Consider the following 13,373-nt stretch of genomic DNA (forward strand, 5'->3'; position numbering starts at 1 on the left):
GGTTTTCGAACATGTTGGCTCGACAAAAGACGTGCGACCGTACAGTAGAAACGGTCGCACGTCTTAGTTCACACTGCTCGATTCTCATACGATCGCGGGATTTCGCCCGATTCTCGTACGAGTATCGGGCAGTGTATGGGCACCTTTAATAATATCCCTCAATGCATTTATGTTTGACGGTTCCCACTACCTGCAAGTGCAAAGTTCTGTGATGGGTAGTACATGTGCTCATTCCTATGTGACGTTGTACCTGGGGGTGGGGGGGGACATTATGTCCAGGGAAGACCTCTTTATGCTATCGTGGCACAGGTACATCGATGATATCTTAATCATTTGGACAGGTTCAGAAAATGAATTGATGGGTTTTGTTGCTATTAACATAAATGATGACAATGTAAAGTTCACTTGTACATATGATCTCAACTCCCTTCCTTTTTTTTGGATATCATGATTTGCAAAAATGAATTAGGAAGACTATAGACATGTGCGATTCGTTTCGTTCCGAATCAAAATTCGGACGAATTTTCCGAAAATTCAGACACATCCGAATTTCTGAATCCCAATGCATCCGAATCCGAATTTAGGTTTCCGAATTTCGGATCCCATCCGAATTTTGTTCAAAAACAAAACTGAATCGGACCTGTGACTTTTCTGGCCAATCAAATGTGTTTTTTGGTTTAATACATCTGAATGGGTCTGAACACAAATGAATCCGAATTTCTGAATGGCATTCGGGAGCTCCTGAATGCCATTTGGATCTGGGAGCCTCAGATTGATTAATATATGAACTATGGCTCCCAGACCCGTATTGCTTTCTGGAGCTCCTGCATGGTATTCAGAAATTCAGATCCCGAATGTCATTCAGGTCTAGGAGATTCCGGTTTAGTATTAATATCTGTATATGATTTTCTGTGGTATTCGCAACGAGTGTTTGTAAACTCATCCGAAACTACTGAAAATTCAGATTTCGTTCAAATCCAAAACCCGAACCGAATTGAATTTCCGATCCGAATCCCGACATATCCGAACCAAATTTTTCAGCGGCTTACATGTCAAGAAGACTTTATCCTAAATTACACATAAAACCCACTGTTGGGAATACGATTTTAGAAGCCAACAGCAACCACCCACAGACCTTGATTAAAAATAAACTGTAATTTAGATGGTGATTTTGACAGAGAAGCGAAGGCTGAGGAAACGGTGCTACAAAGATCGGGTTTTATGCCCAGCATACAACAAGGTTAAGGAATTAGATCATACGGATATATTGAAAAGCAAAAATGTAGAACGGAATAAGAAGAGGATAAGGATCTGAGGAGGATAATCCCAACTTTTTTGGGCGCAATGGAATGCACTGAAAAAAATTATACAGTAGAAAAAAACTGGTATGGATCAAAAAAAAACAACTATAGTTACATTTGTAACAGACTGGCCACAGGTCACATATAGAAGATCAAAATCCCTCAAGATCACCTAATGAATAGTTGAGTACAATCAATCTCTGAGGAGAGTTTGTTTTCAATGCCATTTAGCTTTAGAATATTGTCTTTATTGGTATTCCTTCAATATGACATGAAAATGCTGAAGACATACCAATAAAGATGATATTCTGAAGCAGAATGGTGTGCAACATATCTTCTATACTGTATACTGTGGCACCATCCACAAGTTGTTCCAGCACCCAATGAACTTTGGGTTACATCGGTACGGTGTGTGAAGGCGACATCACTAAGACTTTTCAATGCCAGACATGCAAGTAAAATAGTTACAAGAAGATATTTTGCCAACAGCCAAACAGATGGGGTATTGTATCTGATGATCTGCAGATGTAATAGATGATATAGATAGGTAAATCAAAGGGGATGTAAAAAGTTAGATACTGTATATGAGACCAACTAGTGGAAATACCATCCCGTCATGGCAAGACATATAGTGTGGTGCCACGGACGCTAAATTTCATGTCCTAGACAAAAATTCAGGGGCAGAGGGGAAATAGGTCCGCTTATTGTTACAAACAGAATGTAGGTGGATCCTTTTATTGCAAGCCAATCTAACTCTAAAACTTAATGAAGCTATTAACTTCAATTGTTGTTGTAAATTGTAGCTAACATTTCCCTGTGCTTCTAATTTTTAAACCACAAAATGTTTTTGTATATACCGTGTTTCCCCGAAAATAAGACACTGCCTTACATTTTTTTGGGCTAAAAAAAACACACTAGGTCTTATTTTCGGGTTAGGTCTTATTTATTTATTTATTTATTTTTTAATGTACAATAATCCACACTTATTCATGTACAACAGTCCACATGTATTCATGTACACAAATATGGTGATCAGGGCAATCAGGGGTGCCGTACCTTTCCAAGAGCAATTTGCTAACCAATCGCTGGCCAGCATGAGCGAAGCGCACTTTCACCATCATGCATTTGGTATCACTCCGCCTGTGACAGGAGCCGGCGCTATAGAGGAGGCATCGGCTTATGCGGCTCCGCACCCTCCGGTGCCACCTCACTTCCTCTAGTGCTGGCTTTTTTGGCACCGCTGATTCTCTCCGGCCTCTCCCGCTGCGTTTCAAGTTCCCCCTTATGCCATCACTGGCCTGGGAATGGTCATAACTAGGTCTTATTTTTGGGGTAGGCCTTATATTTGAGCAATTCCCAAAAATAGTACTAGGTCTTATTTTCGGGGAAGGTCTTATTTTCGGGGAAACAGGGTATGTATCTTATATTATTTTTGGATGTATATATGTTTATAATATGTTTAATTATACAGATACATATGTACCTGATTTTGATTGTACAAGGGCATACTAGGTATTGACATATTAAAGCATCATTCCCCAAGCCATCTTTAAAAGATGAACAGTACGTAGTGATGTATCTTACACCATTCCTTCTGAGGAAGTCTTTTAACAGGGATGAAACACATCAGTTTACGTGAGGTAGTGGCCCCTAAACTAGCATTTGGACTGGATCAGTGGAGATGAAGCTCAGCATTCAGGTCAATAACCGTGAAGGACTTTTTCACTGACATCTTTTGGAAATCAATTTTATTCGGAACAACTTACTACATTAGGAAATCCAAGGACTTATGGGTGTCCTGGACACTCTGGAGGGTACTGCAGGATTGGTAATGTCATGGAAATCAGAAATCAGGGGTTTCAATAACATTGACTGTTGAGGCCATATTAAAAAGTAAATGTATTTATTTTACATGCATGCATGGGGAGCAATACCATACAGTATTGGAATCAACATTGCTCTGACTGCCCAGGGTCGTTACACAATTTATATGTTTCCAGCATGGGAAGCTGGCTATCTATGTCCTTTGGAATGAGAATCTTCTTTCCGATGGCATCTGCAGAGGTGACGAACACATGTTGTTTACGATTCTTCTAAAAAGGACATCTGTTGTACACAGGAACCAATTTCCTTGTAAATAAAGTTAAAGAGGCATTCTCGGGTAGGCATCACATACGGTAAGTGCAGGATGTTAGGCAATACTTGAATGAAACAAAATAGGTTATAAATAAAATGGCTGTTCCAATGTTCCCTTCAGTAAGCCCACCACAAGCGGTTCATGATCACCATACTACATGTTTGGGACTGTTTATATGTTTGCATTGACTTTGACGAGCCAACCTGATGGGCAACCAACAGTGAGAATTCGATATATGGTTACCATGGTATGCATCGGAGAGCAAACATCTGCAATCTGCTTGTAAAAGTATACTTATATGACATGGGAAAAATTTTTATGTGAACAAACTCTATCTACAGTATAAAGCATTCTTATCTGCCACTAGGACTCCATCTAGGTAGATATATTTAATGGCTTGGGCAATACCAACATGCAAAGATAGTTTACACAGAGTGTGTTTCTGACTTTTTTCTTTACTTGGGGGCTCCTAGACTTCACAAATTTGCACATCTGAGATATGACTCAGGACTGCTGACGATAATGAAGATTAATATAAGTGATGTAAGACTTCTGAAGAATATACTTTGGCTAGTACGGAACTATTGTTGTATGTTCTGGAGAAGTTTGTCATACGCACTGAACTTCTGCTGAACACTCTGAAGTATCCTGAGTATCTGGTGATAATAGGACAATAGGACATTATGAGAAGTTTGTCACGATATGAAACTGAGCTTAGATGAGCTAACATCAGGACCCACACTTGTCCGCAGTCATTAAGTCAATACCCAAGTCGCACTGCAATGGAACACGCAGCATTAGGGTACTGCGCATCCCGGTGCGGGTGTAAGAACTGTGGGGCGGAGGTGCGTTTGGGATGCCATTCAAATCAATGGAAACGCAACACACCTCCCACACTAGAATGCATGGTAGGTGCGATTGCGTGGTACAATGCGTTAATCGAACGGGCCCTCAAAAACACTGGCACAATCTGACACACTCACAGACATTCTCACACACACATCCCAAAAAATTTTATTGTAATTTTTTGTAAGGTCCACCGAATCTCCCCACCTTCCGAGAACTGGAGTGGATCCTCGGCCTGCGGTCCAGTGTGGGCTGTTCTGCTGTGACGGAGCTCCATCCATTTGTGCATTGCTGGTACAGCTACAATGCGCGCCCTGTAGAGGTGTCGGGAGCCAGAATGTGATGTAATTCTGGTCCAGGCATCTCTATGTGAAGGAGCTGTAAGCAATGCATGTGTGGATGGAGCTCTCTCACGGCCATAGCCCCATTCCATCCCATCTCAAGCTGACACTAGGAGCTGGGCAGCATATTTTGAATCACAGCATGGCGCGAGAACTGACAGTGCTGTGCTTGGGGGAAGCAGAGGAGCCTCTCACCTTGAAAAGTGGAAGGCATGTGGCGACCCACTGGAAACTGGGCCGCGAACCACTTTTGGGTCACGACCTACCAGTTGAGAACCAAGGATCTAGAGCAAGTATATAGATAACTCTTACATCAATGATGGATAGCATTTGCATCTAATTTAATCATGAAAAGGTGAGGTCTGATGGACAGTTGATATATAAAGTCAGGCCATCCCTATCATGAGGCAGTCTGAAACTATTACCTCAGTCGGCATCTCTTTGGGTCACGTTTGGGGGGGGCAGGCTGAGCGGCATTGGTCCCTCTGCCGCACAATGCCTGCAGTGTGCCTGCCTTCCCCTTTCCGGCCAGAGTGTCACAGGTTGTGAAGAGCCGGGTGGTGAGATATGTAAGGGCCATACGCACCTCTCTGCTCAGCTCTTAGCAACCTAGGACGCTCTTGATGGTATCCCGCCAAGCTCCTGGCAACCCTTGTTGTCACTGGTTGCCAGAAGCTCGTCGGGAGGCCCCCCGACCCACTCCTCAGGTGGTAAAAAGTCTAGGGATCCTTAAGATTAACTGTGAGACATTTTTGACATAATACATTTTTCATTTGTGAGCGTTTTTGTCCTGTTGACAATAACATATCATTAGATCTATATGCTGATACAGAGCCTAGACCCAATTTAATGTTTGATATCAAATAAAAAGGTGTAAAATACACATGGAGGGGATTAAGGGGAGCAGGAGAGTAAGTCCTCTGGGAGAATCCCAGAGTGGAGCATCAATGTATTTTATAATTGTTTACACTTAGGCCCCATTCATACCTAGGTGTTCATAGCTCTAAGCTACAAAACGCTCAATGCAAGAAATCCCATTCTTTCCTATGGTCCCTCCTCTCGCCTGGGAATGAGAGTAAAAACACTCAAATAAGGTTAATTAAAAAAATGCCGATGCCCAGGTTAGTATCCAGGTTGAGGATTTAAAGAACAACTCTGGGCAGAATAAATATTAACCTTTGCAGCCAGGCTACCCCTGCTCTGCAAGGGCTGCTCATTTTGGTCTAGGGGCCAAAATAAAAAAGATATACTCAACTGAGTCCTTCCCTGGCTGCTAGATCAGTCCCAGCCGCCTATTCTCCCCTGGGCTCTGGTGGTCTACTGACCCATGTATTAGACAGTGAGGATGCCAACGGACATTCTACCTCCAGATCAGAGGGGGGACAGGTGAGCGGTCAATGCTGCAGGATTGAGGATTGGGTGTGTATATATAATTTTTTCAGTCCCCGGAGGAAAACAAGTAGTTAACCCTTGCAGTGCAGGGGGGTAACCCCACTCCAAGGATTCATTTTTATTCTGCCCGGAGTTCTTCATTAAAACGCCATGTTTGTAAGTATTCTGCTCCACTGCAGTATGGTCTTTCCTCACACCCAATATTCAGGAAATTTCCCAAATGATGGTTTACTGTCACATTTTGTTATTTCCTGTATCATTATTATTATTAAATATTACAGCCAGCTTTGTCTTTGTCTACAAATACGGAAACAGAGATATAAACTGCAGTCACTGCAGACTGAAACTTCAATGTAATATTTCCCAGCCCGAGGCATATTTTCTTTACTTCCTCATTCTTCTCACGTGAAAAAAAATCTGACTTGTCTTCATGTTAGCAATGGGAAATATTTGCTGTCCGTCAGGGTCATAACTGTATCGTTTAGGCCAAAAACGGCCCCCTTTCCCTTTCCATGGGACCTTTCTATTCTCCATACCAAAGGCGATTCCTCTAGTAATTCCGAATATTTATTGCTTCCATAGCGTCAATTGAAATTCCCAAAATTTACATACATTCATTTTTTTCCAAATTTGTATTTGCCACGTTATTGCTACTTTGATCAATTGCTTTTTAACCAGACAATTCTGGCACACCTTCTGGGCAGGGCCGCCAAAAGAGGGGGTACAGGCACCAATCGAATATCAGGCCCAGCAGGTGCTGACTAAGGATGACCGGGGTGCAGAATACTTCCCGCCCAACTTCTTTCTATTTGTTCTTGCGTCCACACGTCTCTGGTAGGCAGGCGCTGTTGTGGTCGGATGGACGGAGATAATCGGGGAACACCATAAACTCAGAGCTGATTGGTTGGAAGGAGCGACAACTTGGGGCCATGTCTCCATCTGGTATGTAGGTTCAACTCAACATAGGTTGAACTCGATGGACTTGTGTCTTTTTTCAACCTAACTAACTATGTTAAGGTGTATATACATAGAGTAAAGTAATCATTCTTGTAGGGGTGATGGTCAGATATTCCCCCTGCGGAGCCACATCTATGGCTATGATTGGGTCATGCATTTGGAAACACCAAAAGAGCTGCATAATTTATCATTAAAAGGTCGTCCTTGAGCTCCAGTCTAGTGATTTGGCCTGGACGTACAAGATGTCATCAGTCTGCTGCAGGCAGGAGGAAGCATCTCCTCAGTCTCCTCTCCACCAATGATCCGACTGCAACGTTGTAATGATGTAGCAAGTCACAAGGTGGGAGACTGCAGCCGGTGCTGATCTGTGTCAGACATCTGTAAACGCAGCCAGGACTGCACAAGTGCAAGGATTTACATGACTTTGTCATCTTTTTTTTGTATAATAAGTTTTTATTGAAGTAGTTTTTCAAACAAAGTAAGGCAAGAAACCCCCGACTTTGTCATCTTTGATGGCTTGTTACCACCAGCCCGCGCTTCTACTGCAATGTCCCGTGCTCGGAACGCATACATAAAGTCTCCGGGAGGGGGCCTGGCAGTGCCATTCAAGTTAATGACCCTGCAGGCACGCACCCCGCAGTACGATCGGCCGCACAGGTAATAAAATGCCCTACGTTCCAGCGCGGTGCGACCGCTAAAAATCGTGCAGCCTGGTGGAAACAAGCTCTGAGCCAGCATCTCAGCCCAGGAAGTTGATAGTGACCTTGGATGATAAGTGAACAAAGATGGCACCAAACTTCTCAAGAGAAAGTCAGATAGAGCCATTGGGTTTTTTTTTGGGGGGGGGGGGTGTATGTATAGGGTTGCCACCTTTTCTTCAAGTGAAACCCGAACAGATAGCGACGAGCGGACATTTTGTGGGAGAATAAGTCGTGGCATGTTCATATGTAAATAGCGCTACCCATTCATATGTAAATATCACAGCTGAGACTATTTTCAGTGGGGGGGCCAGTAGCCCCTATCTTAATTTTGGTTGCCCCCGTCTACCTGACATCTTATGTCCGGGTTTCTGCTGCCATGAAACCCGGGCACAGTATTCAAAACCCGGACTGTCCGAGTGAATCCTGGACAGGTGGAAACCCTATGTATGTACTGTAATATCTGTGAGAGGTATTAAAATGCCGACATTACACATTACTTTCCAAGCTGCATTTCACTTAACATTAGGAATATTTGATGCTCGGTCCACTTTGATAGCACATTCAGGTGCCCGGTCTTCTGAAGTACAGGTGCTCCTTCCTCGACACACATCTTTTCTTCCATAAGACTGCACCTCATCTCTCCGTAGACCTCTGCACTATTTCTACACAATGCCGCCCTTGTATGAGCAATGCTGTTGCTATCTACAATCTCAGCATGATGCATTCTTACTCCGCTTCACAGTTTATTTTCACTCGGTCAATATCTGGTGGTACTTCCTGGTTGGAGACAGATAAAAGCGTGTTTGTCAAAGGCAAGAATATCTCTTTGCCCCAATTCACAAATATCGAAAGCCACTTCCTTGTGACAGTAAATGAGGGGAAGGTTTTCGATGACTTTTCCAGAAGCAACATTGAACATTTGGCATCTGATTTTATTGTGCATGTTTGTTAGATGAGGTTACAAGAGTCACATTGCCATTGTTATGTGTTGCACTGCATCATACAAAAGACACGTGTCCCTCAAAATGAACGTGCAATGAACTTCATCATTTTGGTTAAGAGTAAAGCTGGCCCTACGCTCAGTGGCGTCACAAGGGGGGTGCGGCCCGCACCCGGGTGACACCATTGGAGGGTAGCTTCGGACCTGCACCTCTTTAATAAATAAGACCTTCTACGATTCTACTGGAGTGCCGGTGTCCCTGCTTCTACCATTGCAGGGGTGACACAAAAATGACTGAGAGTCACTTTGGCGTCACCCCCTCTGAAAAGTCGGGCACTCGGTCATGGACCGAGAGCCCGACATTTTCAGGAGAGAGGAGGGGACCGGGTGGCATACCTTATCCCGCCGGGTGACTGTCCCCTCCTCTCTCTGCCAGCGTCCATCACCAAGATACCAGCCGCCAAGTATCAATTATGCGCGATGACGTCACAGCAGGGTGTCACCCGGTAACCGCTCCAGGGTGACACCCGGCCTCGGGACGCCCCTGCCTACGCTGTTAGAATTAAGTTTGAACATTCGTCCGAAATTATTTGTTGCAATATTCAAGGATGCCGTCATTGAGTCAACTCATTTTCATTTGAAAGCCCTTAATGGAGAACTCTGGGCAAAAATGTAAGCGCTCATTTTCATCTAGGTGCAAAAATAAAAAAGTTATACTCACCCAAATCGCGGAGCCAGCTGGCTGCTAGACCGGTCCTTCTCTCCCCCTCCGCTCCAGCGGTCTAAGGCAGAGTTTCTCAACTATTTATTAGTCATGGCACCCTTTAAAAGTATTCAAAATCTCGAAGTTCCCCAGTCTACATTTTAAGGAGGACCTCGCACAAACACACACAAAAAAGTGGGGTTTTCTGCTTTACATCAAAGTCCCCCCCCCTCCAATTAAGGAGCCCCCTTTACATGAGAGCCGCCTCTTTCAACATCATTGTTCCCCCCTACATTAGTAGCCACCCTTCACATCAGAGCTCCCTCATTTAACATCTGAGCCCCCTGTTTTACATCAGAGTTCCCCCTTCACATCAGAAGCCCCTCCACAGTATAGCCCCCTTCTTTAACATCAGAGTCCCCCCCTTTTACATCAGAGTTCCCCCTTCACTTCCGAGTCCCCAGTTCACATCAGAGACTCCTCCTTTAACATCAGAGTTCTCCCTTCACATCAGAGTCCCCTTATTTAACATCAGAGCCCCCCTTTTACATCAGAGTTTCCCCTTCACATCTGAGTCCCCGCTTCACATCAGAGCCCCCCTTTTACATCAGAGTCCCCCCTTCACATCGGAGTCCAACAATCACAAAGCCTTCGAGGCTCCCCTAAGGAAGCCACCCTGGTTGAGAAAGGCTAATCTAAGGATCATTGAGTCATCATGTCTAATACCCCGTATAGGACATAATGACCCAAGGATCCTTAAACCCGCTGGAGCGGAGGGGGAGACATGCTGGAGGGACCTGTCTAACAGCCAGTTGGCTCCAAGGTTCGGGTGAGTATAACTTTGTTATTTTTGCACCTACACAAAAATGAGCAGTTAACCCTTGAGGTGCGGGGGTAGCCCCAGAAGAGGCTGATTGGGCGGCACAGAAGGAGAATGTTCAGGAGGAGCTCCATCCAGGTTCAAAGAACCAAAAGCCAACGCCAGCAAAATACTACAAAAGATGAAAACACAATACAATTGTTGTATAGCCAAAACCGAGCAAATCCCATTTCGTGTCTCTCACAAAAGTCAGAGAAGAGAACTAAAACAAATATTTAACCTATTTCTTCAGAATTACTTTTGATCTCCGGTGTACCATCGCGTGCTGTGCAAACACTTGCAGACTTAACTGTGTGAAAGGTTTCTATTTTATTTTAGTTAATGCAGAACTGAAACCAACACTTTTTTTTTTAGCTTTGGAGAGAGGGATTTAACCCCTGTAAGCTTTCTGTGCCATCTGTGTCCCATTGAGATTTCCCTTCACTTCCTGTCCAATAGACGCAACAGGAAGTGAGAGGAAATCCCTCCAAAGGGAGAAACAACGCTGGTGGTCAACAGCGTTACCACAGCTAGTGTCCCTGTTGAAAGATGTCCCATCTGTTCCAGTTCTGAGGACAACACAACATTTGGGATTTCCTTTCAGTGATAATATTCACCTGGACACATAGGGTGAATCTCCCTAACGGGGACACAGACAGCAATAAAAATGAATCCTTCTCCACTCCATCCAAAACTAATTTGGCTCCAGCTGCACTTTATGTATTACATTTAAGGGGAAACAAAACAAAACAAAAAAAAAGGACAGTTGGATGCTATGAAACAATCAATTAGTAGTGGAAAGTTTATGGAAGGTACAAGATAGAGCGGCACCCATTGAAATCAATGGATAATGCACAGCAAATGCAGCAAAATGAGCGCACAAATGGTCGTGTGCGGTCCCATTCACACAGGTTCTCGCATCATGTAGTGTGCACGAGGACTTTAAGGTAAGCAGAACTCATCTCCCCTTGCTAGCACTGACATTTCCTCCACAGGTCCTTCCATCTCCCAGACCTTCGACTGCCTTGATTGTCTGACGTGTAATTCCCGTACATGTGCATGTGTATCTGGGAATTATAGACCAGTCAGCTTAACATCCATAGTATGCAGGTTATTTGGGTGTATGATAAAGGGACCATATCCAAGAATATCCTTATGGGTGTGATATCATAAGTGACAACCTGAACCAACAAAGCCTGTTCGTGTCAAACCAAACTATTACTGTTCTATGAGGAGGTGAGGGGCAGCCTAGATGGAGGAAAGCCAGTGGACGTAGTGTACCTTGATTTTGCAAAGGCATTTGACACGATACCTCATAAACGTTTCATTTACAAGCTTCAGTCTTCGGGCATTGATGAAATGGAGTGTACACTTGGATACAGAACTGGCTAAGTGAACGTGTCCAGAGAGAATCAATAAATGGTTAATTTTCCAAATGGTCCTTGGTTGGCAGTGGAGTGCCGCAGGGTTCCGTCTTGGGGCCATTGCTGTTCAACCTGTTTATCAATGACATTGGGACTTGTAATAATAGCAATATTTCAGTTTTTGCTGATGATACAAACATTTGTAGGGTAATAAACTCAACAGAAGACATACCAATATTACAGGAAGACCTGGATAAAATAGGCATAGGCATGGCTGATGAGGTTTAACATTGAGAAGTGTAAAGTTATGCATTTCGGAATTAAAAATACACATGCAGAATACTAATTACTGAGCATCCCACTGTGGGAATCAGAGGTGGAAAAAGATTTGGGAGTCCTAGTGGACATCTGCCTTAGGAACAGCATGCAATGCCAGGCAGCAAGTAAGGCGAGGAGGGTTCTTTGATGTATAAAAAAGGGAATGTACACTAAAGACTAATCCATAATTCCATAATTGTCGATGTTAAGCCTGATGAAGGGACCCTGCCCTGTCCCCAAAGCCAGTGGCGTCACAAGGGGGGTGCGGCCCGCACACGGGTGACACCATTGGAGGTGTGACACCAAAATGACTCCCGCCGGGTGACTGTCCCCTCCTCTCTCTGCCGGCGTCCATCACCAAGATGGGCGCCGGCAGGTATCAGAATACTGCCGCGCGCGATGTCTCGGCGGGGTGACACTCGGTTACCGCTCCGGGTGTCACCCAGCCTCGGGACGCCCCTGCCCAAAGCGCTTGCTTTCAATTGACAATTGTTCAGTAAATGAACTTTTCGGTGGTTCTAAAAGGATTTTCGGTGTGCTGGTGACAATTCATGTGAACAGCAGCGCCATCCGCAGTCATTCCAAGCACCCTTCACTATTGTTGGGATATCCGGTGTAAGGAGTGCAACAAGATCTTCTCTTAATCCAAAATTCTGCCCCTGTACAAAACACTAGTTTGGCCACATCTTGAGTATGTGGTTCAGTTTTAGTTACCGATCCATAGAAAGGATATCCCTGAGCTGGAGAGAATCCAGAGGAGGGCCACAAAGCTAATAAAGGGGTTAGAGGACCTAAACTATGAGGAAAGACTGCACACATTAAACTTGTTCACTCTTGAAAAGAGGAGACTGAGAGGGGATGTGATATTAATGGGGATGGATAATCAGTGATGAACTGTTTACTGTCAGTTCACTCAATAATACAAGAGGCCACCATCTGAAACTGGAAGAGAAAATGTTTCATCTTAACCAGTGATGGGGATTCTTTACTGTGAGAGCTGTACAATTGTGGGACTCCCTTCCACAGACAGCGGTATCAGCTGAGAGTATGGAAACATTCAAGACCCATCTAGATACTTTTCTCAGCGAGCAAACAGGGCCGGATTTCCCACAAGGCCAACCAAGGCACGGCAGGGAGTAGGGGGGCAGCAAGGGTGTGGAATTCCTATCTTCTGATACCTGGGACATGCAGTTCCAGTCGCCGGGCGTGCAGTTGTTTTCTACATTTAGCCCTGCTTGGGGAAGCAACGGAGAAGCCACCGCTTGTTGTACAAGTGATCTCGGCGATGCCACCAAGAGCACTTGTATGCAGCCTGCATACAGGGGCGCGCATTGAGGAACCTGGCATTGAGGCAGCAGAGAGAGTAAATTAAAAGACATACAGAGGTACAGGTCATCTTAGTAACACACACACACAAAGGTTGAACTCGATGGACTGTGTCTTTATTCAGCCTTACCTATTATGTAACTATGTATCTGATTTTTGTCAGCAGTTTACACAAGAATGGAAATTTT

Source organism: Nanorana parkeri, unplaced genomic scaffold (genome assembly GCF_000935625.1).
Source record: "Nanorana parkeri isolate BGI_ZX_2015 unplaced genomic scaffold, ASM93562v1 scaffold508, whole genome shotgun sequence".
Classification (NCBI taxonomy): Eukaryota; Metazoa; Chordata; class Amphibia; order Anura; family Dicroglossidae; genus Nanorana; species Nanorana parkeri.